This window comes from Lupinus angustifolius, chromosome LG06 (genome assembly GCF_001865875.1).
Source record: "Lupinus angustifolius cultivar Tanjil chromosome LG06, LupAngTanjil_v1.0, whole genome shotgun sequence".
Taxonomy (NCBI): Eukaryota; Viridiplantae; Streptophyta; class Magnoliopsida; order Fabales; family Fabaceae; genus Lupinus; species Lupinus angustifolius.
In genome coordinates, this window is record NC_032014.1 from 14,221,788 (window position 1) to 14,235,437 (window position 13,650).

The 13,650-nt window shown below is 31.8% G+C and overlaps 1 long non-coding RNA gene across 1 annotated transcript; it reads left to right on the top strand.

Annotated features, from left to right (window-relative positions):
* LOC109350926 lies at window positions 8,550-10,425 on the top strand. The gene is made up of 3 exons (XR_002108150.1): window positions 8,550-8,727; window positions 9,108-9,141; window positions 9,361-10,425. It is a non-coding gene; the product is annotated as an uncharacterized LOC109350926 (long non-coding RNA).

Below are 13,650 nucleotides of genomic sequence, written 5' to 3' on the forward strand. Positions count from 1 at the left end.
TCCTATATGAATAAATACTTTTTTCAAACCCATTTATCTCACTTCAATTTGGTAAAGATAGGTCAGATTAGAAAGGGTGAAGATCAATTTGGCAAGAGATAATAAAAAAATATAGAGAGAAGAGAAACCAATCACAATGGAACTCAAGGCATTTGTGGTGGGTTCATCATTACGTATATGTTCACTATTGGGTTGAGGAGAAACTTTGATAATAAGTTCACAATAAGTGGTTCTTTATTCTGAATATCTATATTAGCAGGAAGTTATCTAAGGTGGGAGAAATCGTGTCATGACAACATATATTTTTGGTTTTTTCTAATATTTTTATTTCTCTATTTTAAGCTCGTTGTTATGTTATTTGCCTAATTGTTAAAGCATGACTTGTGATGTTATTGCAGACACGCATGCACCCTTATTTTGATTATGATAGAGTTTGATTGACTGACTTATGCGTATGATTTTCACTTATCACATTGAGAAGATTTTCTATGTGAAAATCTTTGTGTCCCTTATTCGTGTGATCTTCACTAGTTGCAATTACTTATTACTACTCCTAACAAATTCTCGTAAGTTGGAAAAATTATTATCCATTTTATATTATTCCGTTTTAGTTGACATTATTATTGTGTTGAATTTTTCATCAAGATTTTCCTAAACACATATAATGAAGCCATATCATTTGGGCATTATGTTGAGTTTACATTTTGAACAATATACTAAACATCTAAGTAAACTATATATATGGGACTAGATACTAGTCGTATTGTGGAGAATGGTTTAAGATTGTGTTTGGTATGCTATAAAAGCAAATTCGTGAAACATAATTAATGAAGGTACATTATTGGACTGTTGGTGTGAGGAGCAATAATAAATAAGTGTAGAAACTAAACATCATACAAACAAAATATTTTGGAATTTTAATGTGGAAAATCTTATCAAAGTGAGAATAAAACATTATTGGCACAAGCTAGTCAATCAAGTTTCATTATAATCAAAATAAAGGTACATGAATATCTTAAATCACATTACAAATTGTGTTTAACATTTAGGCAAATAATAGAGGAACAAAGTTAAAATAGAGAATTAAGAATATTAGAAAAGCAAAAAAAAATACGTTGTTGTCATGACCCAAATTTTCCCATCCCTAATTACTTATCATTGTTCCAACTGTTTAGAATAAATGACTAGTTGTTGTGAACCTGTTGTTCAAATTTTCCTCGATGTAATATTTTTTTATCAGCAATGAACAACTTTATTAATGAAGAGAAAACAAAATTAGGAGAACAAGTGGTACTCATATCCACATAATCTCTAAATTAACAAAGAGAAAGACAATTTGAAGGATGTCTCACCCAGTCAACAAAAGAATAAGAGAAACAAGGAAGTCGAGCATTGAGAAGACTCCAAGAATTTAGAAAGATACGCTTCATCACATCATCTAGGGTGAACCTCATACTATCAAAAATAACTTTATTCCTAATGTGCCAAATGATCCAAATAGTGACAAACCAAAGAGCCACCCACCAATTGTGATTCTTGTTATCCAACCTTAAGGCATATTCATGAAAAGAAAAAAGAGCCACTCCCTAGAGACCTACGTATACCACCATTGAACCACCCATAACCTATACCTTCCCTAGAGTGACTAAGACTACCTAGTTCTCTCCATCAAGAAGAACCCCTCCTAAAACACTCTAAGTCAATATCCCCTCCACACCTCAAAAACTCATCTCCATACCTTGATTTTAAGACTTTAACCCACAAAGAATCTCATTCACTTAACAATCTTCATCTCCATTTACCTAACAAAGCTAAGTTGAACATGAAAAGATTTTTAATCCCCAAACCACCTTCCTCTTTAGGCCTACACACTTTCACCCACCTTACCCAATGAATCCCTTTTATTTCTTTCCCCTTTCCCCGAAGAAAACGCCTTTGAATTTTAGAAATCACATTATAATAGAAATTGGGGATTTATAGAAAGAAAACAAGTAGATAGGTAAGGAACATAATACAGATTTTAGCGAAGTTACTCTACCACCAAAGGAGATGACCTTGTGCTTCCAAATAGAGAGTTTCCTTTCGATAGAATCAATGATATGAGATCAAATAGAGAGCCTTTTAGGATTTGCACCAATCGGAATTCCCAAGAAATTAAATGGAACAGAACCAACAGCACAATACAATTTATTCATTGCCCTCATAACAAAGTCACTACTCAAACTAATTGGCAAATTTAGCACAATTGTCTGAATTCCAGTGGGATTGTTTTCTCTCTATTTTCTCTTGCACCTCTTACCAAGTTGAACATCCTTACCCCACAAAATGGCCATTTATCAACATATGAAGGAAGCTCAAGACTGAACAAATCACCCCTCTTACAATTATGTGGAGATGACTAAGGGTGAGATTTTATTGATTTTGAGTTTTCTTCCTAAGTTGATAAAAATTTGACCCTCTCTACTACTTTAAGTGAGATAAGTGAACTTTTACAAATTGACAATTTATCAACCTATGAAGGAAGCTCAAAGCTCGACAATTTTCTCCCTCACAATTATATGGAGATGACTGAGGGGGAGATTTATTCAGTTTGAACTTCTGTCCTATGTTGATAAATACACATTTTGTGCAAGTCCACTTATCTCACTTCAACTAGTCAAGAGGAATCAGATTAGTAGGTTTGAAGGTGTTCAGTTTGGCAAATGATAAGAGAAAAGTGAGAGAGAAGAGAAACCAGTCTCGTTGGAACTCAAGGCAATTGTGGTTGATTTGTGAATGTGTCTTCGTTCATCGTTGGAATTGGGAGCTACTTGGATTGCGAGTTCACAACAATTATTCCTTCATTCTGAACAATTGTGCTGTGATTTGAGGAGCTAATGGACCCTTACTTTATGTTGTGGTTTTTACTTCTTATATTGAGAAAGTCATCAACATTAAAATCTTAATGTACCTTGTTTGTGTGATTTTTAGTTGGTGCAATCATTTTTATTATTATTGCTCATAGATTCTCATAAATTGGTGAAATTATCATCGGTTTTGTAAAATTGAAGTCATTTCATTTTGGAATCATGTTGAGTTTACATTGTAACTCCGAAGAATAAACAAAGATCTAACTAAACACTATATGTGAACTATAAACAAAACATATAGTGGAGAATGCCTTAAGATCTTGTCTAGTATGCTCCAAAAGCAAATTCAAGTGACATAAATAATGAAGGTATATTATATTCTTATCTCACGAGATTGCTTAATTAAACACATGAAGACTTGTACATCGAGCTCTAGTCAACAACCCCACTTTCCAGTATAAATTAATACTTCCATATATTATTGATGGAAGTGTTATGCATAATTTATATTATTTTATACATTTATGAGTGAGAATCCATTATTAAGGAGGTTCGCTTTAATCATCAAAGAAGGGTAGTTAATGGCATAACCAAATTTTTTAGCTAACTAAGGAGCTTCGAGTGACCCAAAGAAGATATTTGGAATTCCTCTTTTAAAGTGGTAACTCAGTTATTAGAGTTGTGAGTTATAAAATGTGAGTAACTAAGTTGAAACTTAACCGCTATATAATTTCTCTTCTCCCATATTTAAAACTTTACCAGTATAAGGTTTTTGGAATTGTTGATGCTCTTCATCTGTTAATTGTTACTTAGTTTTTATCTATTGGCAATTTGTTAGCATTGGGATGTTTGAAATATGTTATTGTGTTAGTCACACATTGTCTAGTATTGGAAAAGAGTAGAGTTATCAATGTTATATATCATACTCAAGTCCCTTGTTATAATGTGCACCAGATATAAGCAGCAAATAGAAAACACATCATGGGTAGGTGGACCCATGGGTGCGCTAGGGTTTGTAATCATTATTCTCTAATAATATATTGGTAGCCGCTCAGCGCTCTAGGCGACGTAGGCACGATTGGTCAAACCCCATTAACAAATTCTCTTGTTTCTTCTCTTCTATTTATTCTATGCACTTTATTTGATTGCTTGTGGCCAATGTTGCACAACGATCGCTTCCCCTGCACCAACAATTGGTATCAGGGCCAATTGGTAGATGGCTCTTAACCCAGATGCTAGATAATGGCTAGAGAGGGTGAAAACGTGATGACTAGACAAGGTGCATCAAATGTATTGTGCAAGGATAAAAGATGAGTTGAATGAGAAGAAAACAAGGTGAAATTATGGTGGGGCAATGTATGTGTTGATCCAGAATCCTAAAAGTTCATGTACTGGATTAGGATCAAGGTGGAGATAGAGACAGATGTGTTGAGTTAGATGCTGACAATATCTCTCTAGATGTTGAGAGAATGTTCTCATTGGAGATGAGAAAGAGAATATCGTAATGGCGTGTGTGAGACATCATAGTGAAAAATATTAATTGTTAGTAGATCCACAAAAGCACAAGGGCGATGACTTACTTTTTTGTGTTGTGATTTGAGATACTTAATCATACTTTGAATATAGTGGAGCTTGATTGAATGGCATGTACCTCTAATTTTTACTTCTCTCATTATAAATATTTTCCACATTAAAATCGTGATGTCCCTTATTTGGGTAGAATTTAGTTACTACAATTATATGTTTTTGAGTCTTACATTAGCTCTCCAATAATGTACCTTTATTAATTATGTTATGATGAATTTGCTTATGTAACATCAAACAAGATCTTAAGGCATTCTCCACTATGTATACTATCTACTTTAAAGATTACTTAGGGTTAGTTTGGGAGTTGAATTTTGGAGGGGAAGGAATGGAAATGGAAGGCTTGAGACTCATCTCACAAGTGTATTTCATAGCTCCCAAGTAGTGACTAAACCACAAATTGAAAGAATGAATAAATAAGCTATAATAAGTGACTAAGAAACTATCATAAAGTTAAATTCAATTACCTTAAAAATAAGTTAATTTCAATGGAAAAAACATAATAGGGAAAGCTTGAATTATACTATGTGCTATGTGCTACTGATATGAAAAAAAGTATAAAACACACATCTACATAACAACATCGTACATGTTTCAAACCTTTTTCAGTAGATTCAAATCTATGAAATTATTAGACATACTATATCATAGGAATAGAACAAAGCATAAAGAAATTAAATTTTATCTATACAGACAAAATTATATTTTGTCCATTCACTCCTCATAAACCTGCCTATAAGAACAACAAAAAAAATAGAATAAATAAATAAATAAATAAAATATAACAAAGCAACTTAGGCCCATTCTAATGTTATAAGCTAAAGTGGTGAACACTTCTATCTATCTATCTATTAATAATATAATAAAAAAACTCATTCATGCCACATGTCACATTCTCCTCACATTTTTTTCCTTCATGCCACATGTCACATCCTCCTCACATTTTCCCCTCCTAAAATTCTATGTTATTAATTAAAAAATAAAAAAAAACTCATTCATGTCACATGTCACTTCCTCTTTTCTCACATTCTTTCTCTCCTAAAATATTCTATGTTATTACTATGCACCTTCCCACATTATCCTTACTTTTTATATATTTTATATGTTAATAATTTAATACTAATTAATATTTGGTTTTTGTTATGTTAAAATGCAATAGACACTGAACATTAGATGAGATTGAAATTATTTTTCACATCCAAACTATTGCTTTACATTAATCTATGTATATTATTTAATATTTACCATTAATCTAAGAATAATTGTATTTTTCACCTCATCAAAGTTTTGTGACACTTTTCCCACTGAATTTTAATATTTCAGATTCTTTGAATTTTAATTTTTCTTTAGTATAATTAACAAAAATCAAATTCCAAATTGAAGTTTTTTATAACTTTTAAATATATTCATAATAAAAAAACTCATATAGTATAACGATTTGATTTCCATTTTTTCATTAAAAAATCGTATTTAATATTGAAAAAATCATTTCATTTTCTATAAATTTTAAAATATTTATTTTAATAAAAGTAATAGGGTATCGTGTTTCAGACTTTCAGTTTGCTATTTCCATTAGAAAATTCAAATTAAAAATTGTCATTTATTTTCTTTATGTGCTCGAACATGCAAATATACAGGTAAGATGTGTATTCTTAATAATGTAAATGTATGAGTAATATAATATAAAAAACTCATTCATGTCACATGTCACATTCTCCTCACATTTTTTCCCTTCATGCCACATGTCACATATTCCTCACATTTTCCCCACCTAAAATGTTCTATGTTATTAATTAAAAAATAAAACAAAACTCATTCATGTCACATGTCACTTCCTCCTCACATTTTCCCCTTCTCTCCTAAAATATTCTATGTTATTACTATGCACCTTCCCACATTATCCTTACTTTTTATATATTTTATATGTTAATAATTTAATACTAATTAATATTTGGTTTTTGTTATGTTAAAATGCAATAGACACTGAACATTAGATGAGATTGAAATTATTTTTCACATCCAAACTATTGCTTTACATTAATCTATGTATATTATTTAATATTTACCATTAATCTAAGAATAATTGTATTTTTCACCTCATCAAAGTTTTGTGACACTTTTCCCACTGAATTTTAATATTTCAGATTCTTTGAATTTTAATTTTTCTTTAGTATAATTAACAAAAATCAAATTCCAAATTGAAGTTTTTTATAACTTTTAAATATATTCATAATAAAAAAACTCATATAGTATAACGATTTGATTTCCATTTTTTCATTAAAAAATCGTATTTAATATTGAAAAAATCATTTCATTTTCTATAAATTTTAAAATATTTATTTTAATAAAAGTAATAGGATATCGTGTTTCAGACTTTCAGTTTGCTATTTCCATTAGAAAATTCAAATTAAAAATTGTCATTTATTTTCTTTATGTGTTTGAACATGCAAATATACAGGTAAGACGTGTATTCTTAATAATGTAAATGTATGAGTAATATGTGTGTTTTAACTATGCGAATGCATGAGTAACATGTGTTTTCTTAGTAATGCGAATGTACAGATAATATATGTGTTTTTAACCATGCGAATGTACGGGTCACGTGTGTTCTTAACAATACGAATGCACGAGTGACATGTGTTTCTTAACCATATAAATGTATATGTAATATGTGTTATTAATCTTGCATCAAAGAAGTATTGTGCTGATGCACGAGTAACTTGGAAAAAAAAAATTGGAAGTGTTTAAACTGTCCAATATGGGACTAGTAAAATTATATTTTATATATGCACTTTTATTTTTAACAGTAACATTAATACTCTTTCCTAAATGTCTCTGATGGAAACTCCCCATTTTACATTATGGTTTTTTCATTTTCGAGCAAAACATGTTGCACCTTGGTCAAGTAGTGAAGATGTAAGAAGTTACAAATAAAGGGAGAAAATGTGTTTTTTATTCATAATCTTAGAAATTGAAAGTATATTCCTTATAAAATAATATTTCTAAATAAAGACCTCTCAATTCCATTTTTATCGCATATGTAAATTAAGATGCATTCAAAAATGTATATATTCTCTAGCACTAAATCTAAAATCCCTCATTGCAAAAGTTGTTCTTTAGTTAGCTTTCTAAATTGATGAAGATCACTTTCTTTCATTGAGCCGTTAAATAGTATTTTCTGCCATGAAGTTGTGATCAGTACTAAACATCAGTCAATGACCAAGGCATAAATCTTAGCCTAGATAAGTTTTTCCATTCAAACCAATTTTGTATGAGATTAGTGGACAGTTTTTATTATGTGCAAGTTTTATAGAATTTTCATGTTTACATCATATCATACCCTATGTTTTCGTCATTGGGTTGTTGTGTTTACAAGGATAACATGCATGATTAAAATGATCATAGATAAAATTTCATTAACTCTTTTCCAATGATTCCCGTTAGGGAAAGCCTATTAAATCTACTTTTTGTGCATCAAAGCTTAAGGTCCCATATTAAGCCTATTGTCCGTGAGAATTCCAAATCAAGCTAACTCAATTCCTTGGAATTGATAATTATATATAATCTCTTGTATTAAATCCTCGTCTAGGTTATCCCTCTTGTCTATATAAAAGTTTGGAAACAAACTCGTCATTTTCAATTTATGGTACTACTTACAAAAGATATCATCAAAGCATAAATGTCACATTTTACCTTCAACCAATCCATCTAGAGGAATTCCTAGATCTTATCTATTGTTGAGTCTGATAGAAGATTTATATCTACTCAAAATTCATGATATGGACTCCTAAAAATATATCATCGCTACTACATTTTTAGCCTGTGACAACGTTTTTACTTTCAACAGTTTTAAAACTATAATTCGTAAATTAGACAATGGTTTTAAAACGATTACCTATTCATTGTATAGACCATGATTTTTGATATTGTTACTATAGTAGTTCTCAAAACATTGGCCTATTACACTTACTGTATTGACCACGGTTTTGTAAGCATTGTCTTATCAATATTACAAAAAACGTTCTCTATTACATCCAATAATTAATTTATTATTTTATAAAACTATTCTCTTTTACTTTCCTAGAAAAACAGAACTCATACTTCCCCTTGTCCCATTCACCGCCCCTTCCTCTTCTCCCAAACTTACTCTTTCATTAACTTGTTCACTTTCTTATCGCAAACTTTCATTCACTGTCCAATCACCACTCACGCTAACGGGTTCCCTCTCATTTCCTTATCCCGTTCATTCTCCAGCCACTCACGCTCACACTCTCTTTCAGTTTCACTTTCCATGGTGAGTTTGATATTACACTTCATTATGTTAGCTCCATTATAATATATTATAGGAACTCTATTTAGGGTTTGATTTGGGGGTTGTGTTTGAATTTGAGTGAGATTTAGGGTTCTATTTGATTTGAGGTTATATTTGATGAGGGGTTCCATCATTTGGCTTCCTTGTCACTTTAATATTCTTAATATGTAATTGTTAATTGAAATTAGTGTTGGAATTGTTTGCATTTTAAATGGAATATGTAATACTCTTTTTTTATTCCACCAAAGGTCCTTTTCTGGTATAGTAGACATTATGATGATTTATAGTTGGTTTCTTTAGATATGATAGTCTAGTTTTTTGTTATTATGAATCACATAACCCTTTTTTGTTTATGTTTGCAGAACCATTGGGGTGAATACGAGAGCTACAATTTATGTAGATATATCTCCTTCTTTACTCATATCCTATTCTTCTCTTTGATAAAATTCTTCCTTTATGAAAACAATTTAGATAGTTAGTTCTTTTGTGCATACATAAGTGCTTACATTTCACTTGTTGATCTATATGTATTAATAGTAAACATTGAATTATCATTTTTTTATTTTTTAGTTATATTTGAGGCAATTTATTCTTAGAGCCATTGTTGCAATGTAGGTTAAATATACTTGCAGATCTTCTTCCATTTGGTGATCGTGAGTTCTACGAAGATTGGTGGAATGCCAAAATTTTGAAGAGGTATATGCTCTTTGTCCTGACTTATTCTTCAATTATTTAGTTACACAGTTACATTCCTTTCATGAAGAGACCTTGTGACTTGTTTATGCTTAATGCATAACTGCTGCTGCTATCATCAGTATTGCAGGATGTGGAATAACAATGCCATTGAGATAATATGGTTCCTTTTTAGGATTGCTTTTGCAAAATGATATGTTGGTCTAGTTTTTGGTTGAAATTCTTGTTAACTTGTATGTGTGTGTGATTTCAAATAACAATGCCACTAAGATAATAAGGTTGATATCTAAAGGTTGATAAATTCAAACAAAGGAACTAGGAAGAAAGAAGACTTGTAGTTGGAACACAAAACAAATGTGTATAACTTTCATTTTCATTTCTAATTCATTACTATACAACTGAGTGGATTCTACGATTACTATACAACTTTATATTATTGATTTTTTTATATTATATATACATATACACAATGTAATGCATTTTCCAACATGTGTGTTAATGTATTGGATTTACACCTTATGTAATTGTTGTTGTTGTAGTATATGATAAATTGGCAGGAAGTAAATTTAGAATTATTTATATTCTTAGAATTTTTTATAAAATCCATTTCATAAAATATGTTTCTATTTTAGAATTTTTTATATCTTTAGGATTGGACCATAGTTTAGTATTTTACTTTATGTTGTGAAGGAGCTTTTTTGAGCTTAAATTTCAAGTTGGTCCAATGTTGAATTAACAAAGATGTATGAAACTCAAGTGAAAAATAATAACCCTATGAAGAAACAAGACACTTCAACTTCCAACACTCAAGCTAAGGGATGTACTTTAAAGCAAAATTATTTGGAAGACAACTTGCTACATATGGAAGATAGTGACGAATTATATTGGTCTTGAAAATTGAGACATCAAGATTTCCTGTGTTAGATTGTAATTATGTTTGCTAAACAGTATTTGAAACAAAGTGTTTTGTAGTATCTTTTGACAAACACATACTTAATCATATGACTCATTCATTTATATATATTAAGTATTTTTGTCATATTCGCTATATATTAAATGTGTTGTTCGACATAAAAAATATATAATAAAAGAATTCTATGTGATATAATGACAAAATTGTTTTTATATAAAAATTGTTTTAAATGGGCATTATGTGCAACGGTTTACAACAGTTGGTGTTTATGATTGAGAAAAAATGTTGTCTGTTTGAAATGAGAAAAGGCAACGGTTTTTAAGCCGTTCTTAGTGATCAATGGCAACGGTTTTTATGTTTTCCTATAGGCAATGGTTTTTAACCATTGGTGTTAATGATGAAAAAAACCGTTGCCTATGTAAAATATTAGACAACGGTTTTAAAAAAGTGTTGTCAAAAATCAAAATCATGGCTTAAACAAAAGGCAACGCTTCAGACTACTACAGTTAGAAAATCGTTGTCTTTGACAAAGGGAACATTTTTTTGACTTTTGACCACGGTTTCTAGTCATTGCCATAGATCAAAAATGTTGTAGTGCATTATGAGATTTTCAGAGTCCTTAATCATAAATATCATCATCAAACTTATGGGGATTTAATTAAGTCTTTAAATTAAAATTTTGACTAGAGTATTGAAAATTTTGTGACACACTTACAAAGTAAGATAAAAAATGCTAATTTAAATATGAAAGATGGGAGAGCATGAAAATTCCAATAAATAGTGCACACTCGATTCATTATTAGGCATCCGATTATTAATATTTAGATCATAACTTATAAATTTGGGAAGTTTGAATGAATGCTGTAAATAAGCTCTGTTAGGGTTCCAACTCTCTTGGAGATTCCTTTACAAGTTTCTGGGATCTTCGTTTTAAATGGCAACTATGTGTATTCCTTGGAGCTTTCTTGAAGAACCAAATCCAGCTGATGTTGAAAAGCAAGCTGAAAATGCACCACCGAAAAAAACTTTTGCACAAGTGCTTGGGCATACTTGTGACATCTCCTTTTCTCAAATGCCTCAACCTTGCATAAAGGGTGATGTAGTGGCTATAAAAATTCCAGAATCTGAGTACCAAGCGGGTTTGCAACGATGCAAGTCACACCTTCATGGCAAGATTATCCTATATAAGGGGGACACGCCCATGAAGTTTACGGACCTAAAAGCAAAGCTGACAACTATGTGGAACATGGTAGGAAGATGGAGTATATTATCTTTAGGCAATGGATTCTATGAGTTTTCTTTCTCCTCTCTTGAAGATATGAGATTGATTTGTTCTACCGGTTCGTGGAATCTCAACATGGAAGAGATTTTCTGGAAAGAGAAAGCTAGATGTGATTGGCATGCTAATGGGGATAGAAATATAGCTTTTTTTCATAAAGTGACAAAGATAAGGAAAAATACAAAGTCTATGTTCTTGTTGAATGATGGGAAAAGAATTCTCACTGATGCTGAGGATATTGGTAATCATGTTTTGAGCTATTATCGGACATATTTGCTGCTGAAAATGTCACAATCAATTCGCCTTTAATTTAGTCTGTCATTCCTTCTTTGGTTGAAGAAGCAGACAATGATATGCTGACCAAAAACCATATGCGAAGGAAATAAAAAATGTTGTGTTTGCTATGAAAGGTGATGGAGCCCCTGGCCCTGATGGTTTTGGGGGCTACTTCTATCAGAATTATTGGGACATTGTTGACCAGGAGGTTTGCAATTCTTTTTGGCAATTCTTCTCTCGGGGATGGATTCTCCCAAACATGAATGCAAACAACATAGTTCTCATACCAAAATTCTCAGGGGCTAATAAAGTGGAGGATTTTAGACCTATTGCTTTGGCTAACTTTCAATTCAAGATTATCACAAAGGTGCTTGTTGATAGGTTGGCCATAATTGCAACCAAAATTATGTCTCCACAACAAAGAGGCTTTTTGAAAGATAGGCACATCTTTGACTGCATTTGCCTTGCCTCTGAAGCAACAAACCTTTTGGACTATAAAACTTTTGGTGATAATATGATCCTAAAGTTGGATATTAGAAAAGCTTTTGACACAATGGATTGGGAGTTTCTTCTTAAAATTATGCAGCTTTTGGTTTCTCTCAAAAATTCATTGCTTAGGTCAGGGTAATTCTCATCTCTGCTAAGCTCTCTGTCAACATCAATGGTCAAAATGTGGGATACTTCAGTTGCAAGAGGGGAGTTAGACAAGGTGACCCTCTTTCACCTTTGTTGTTTTGTTTGGCTGAAGATGTCTTTAGTATGGGGATATCCAAATTGGTGAATGAAGAAAGACTCAGCATAATCTCTGGTCCTGCCAATCTGAAAACTCCAAGCCATGTTTTATATGCGGATGACATTCTAATTTTTGCAGGGGTATAAAAAGGGAAATCCTCTCTTTAAACCAGTTAATTCTTGACTATGCTCAGAACTCTGGCCAAATTATAAATGTTGCAAAGTGTAAGTTCTACACTACCAATTCTACTGCTAGGAAAATTGCTTTGCTAACTGATTTGTTAGGCTATTCTCTTGGTTCCATACCCTTCATGTATTTAGGTACTCCTTTGTTCAAAGGAAAGCCCAAGAAGTTGCACCTTCAACCCACAGCTGATAAAATTGTTCATAAGCTAGCAAATTGGAAAGAATCTTGTTGATCCATCATGGGCAGGGTCGAGCTGGTAAGATCAGTGATTCATAGTATGTTGTCATACAGCTTCCACTTCTATGCCTGGCCAATCCAATTAATCAAGGATCAATACAGGAAGATTAGAAATTTTATCTGGGCTGGAGACACTGAGGTTAGGAAAATTTGCACAGTTAAGTGGATAAGCATATGCACATCAACAAAGGAGGGAGGTCTGGGGCTGAGATCTATCAAAATGATGAACAAAGCTGGTTTGCTAAAATTAACTTGGTTAATGTTATCCTCACAGCAGGATTCGGCCTGCTTTTATAGAGAAAGATTTGGTTCTCATTTCAAACTCTCACTTAGATACTTCAAGTCCTCTATTTGGCATGGAATCAAGCAAAATTGGTCAATGGTTTAGAACAATTCTTTATGCCTGATTGGTGATGGCAAGAGTACTAATTTCTGGAAGGATAACTGGTTAGGGAATCCATTGGTGGACATCCTTAACATATCTGAGTCTTGCCATCCTTCACTAAATGCTAAGGCGGTGGATTTCATCCAGAGTAATAAATGGATTATTCCAAGCAGCCTTATGCACGCATTTCCTTAGGTTTGTAA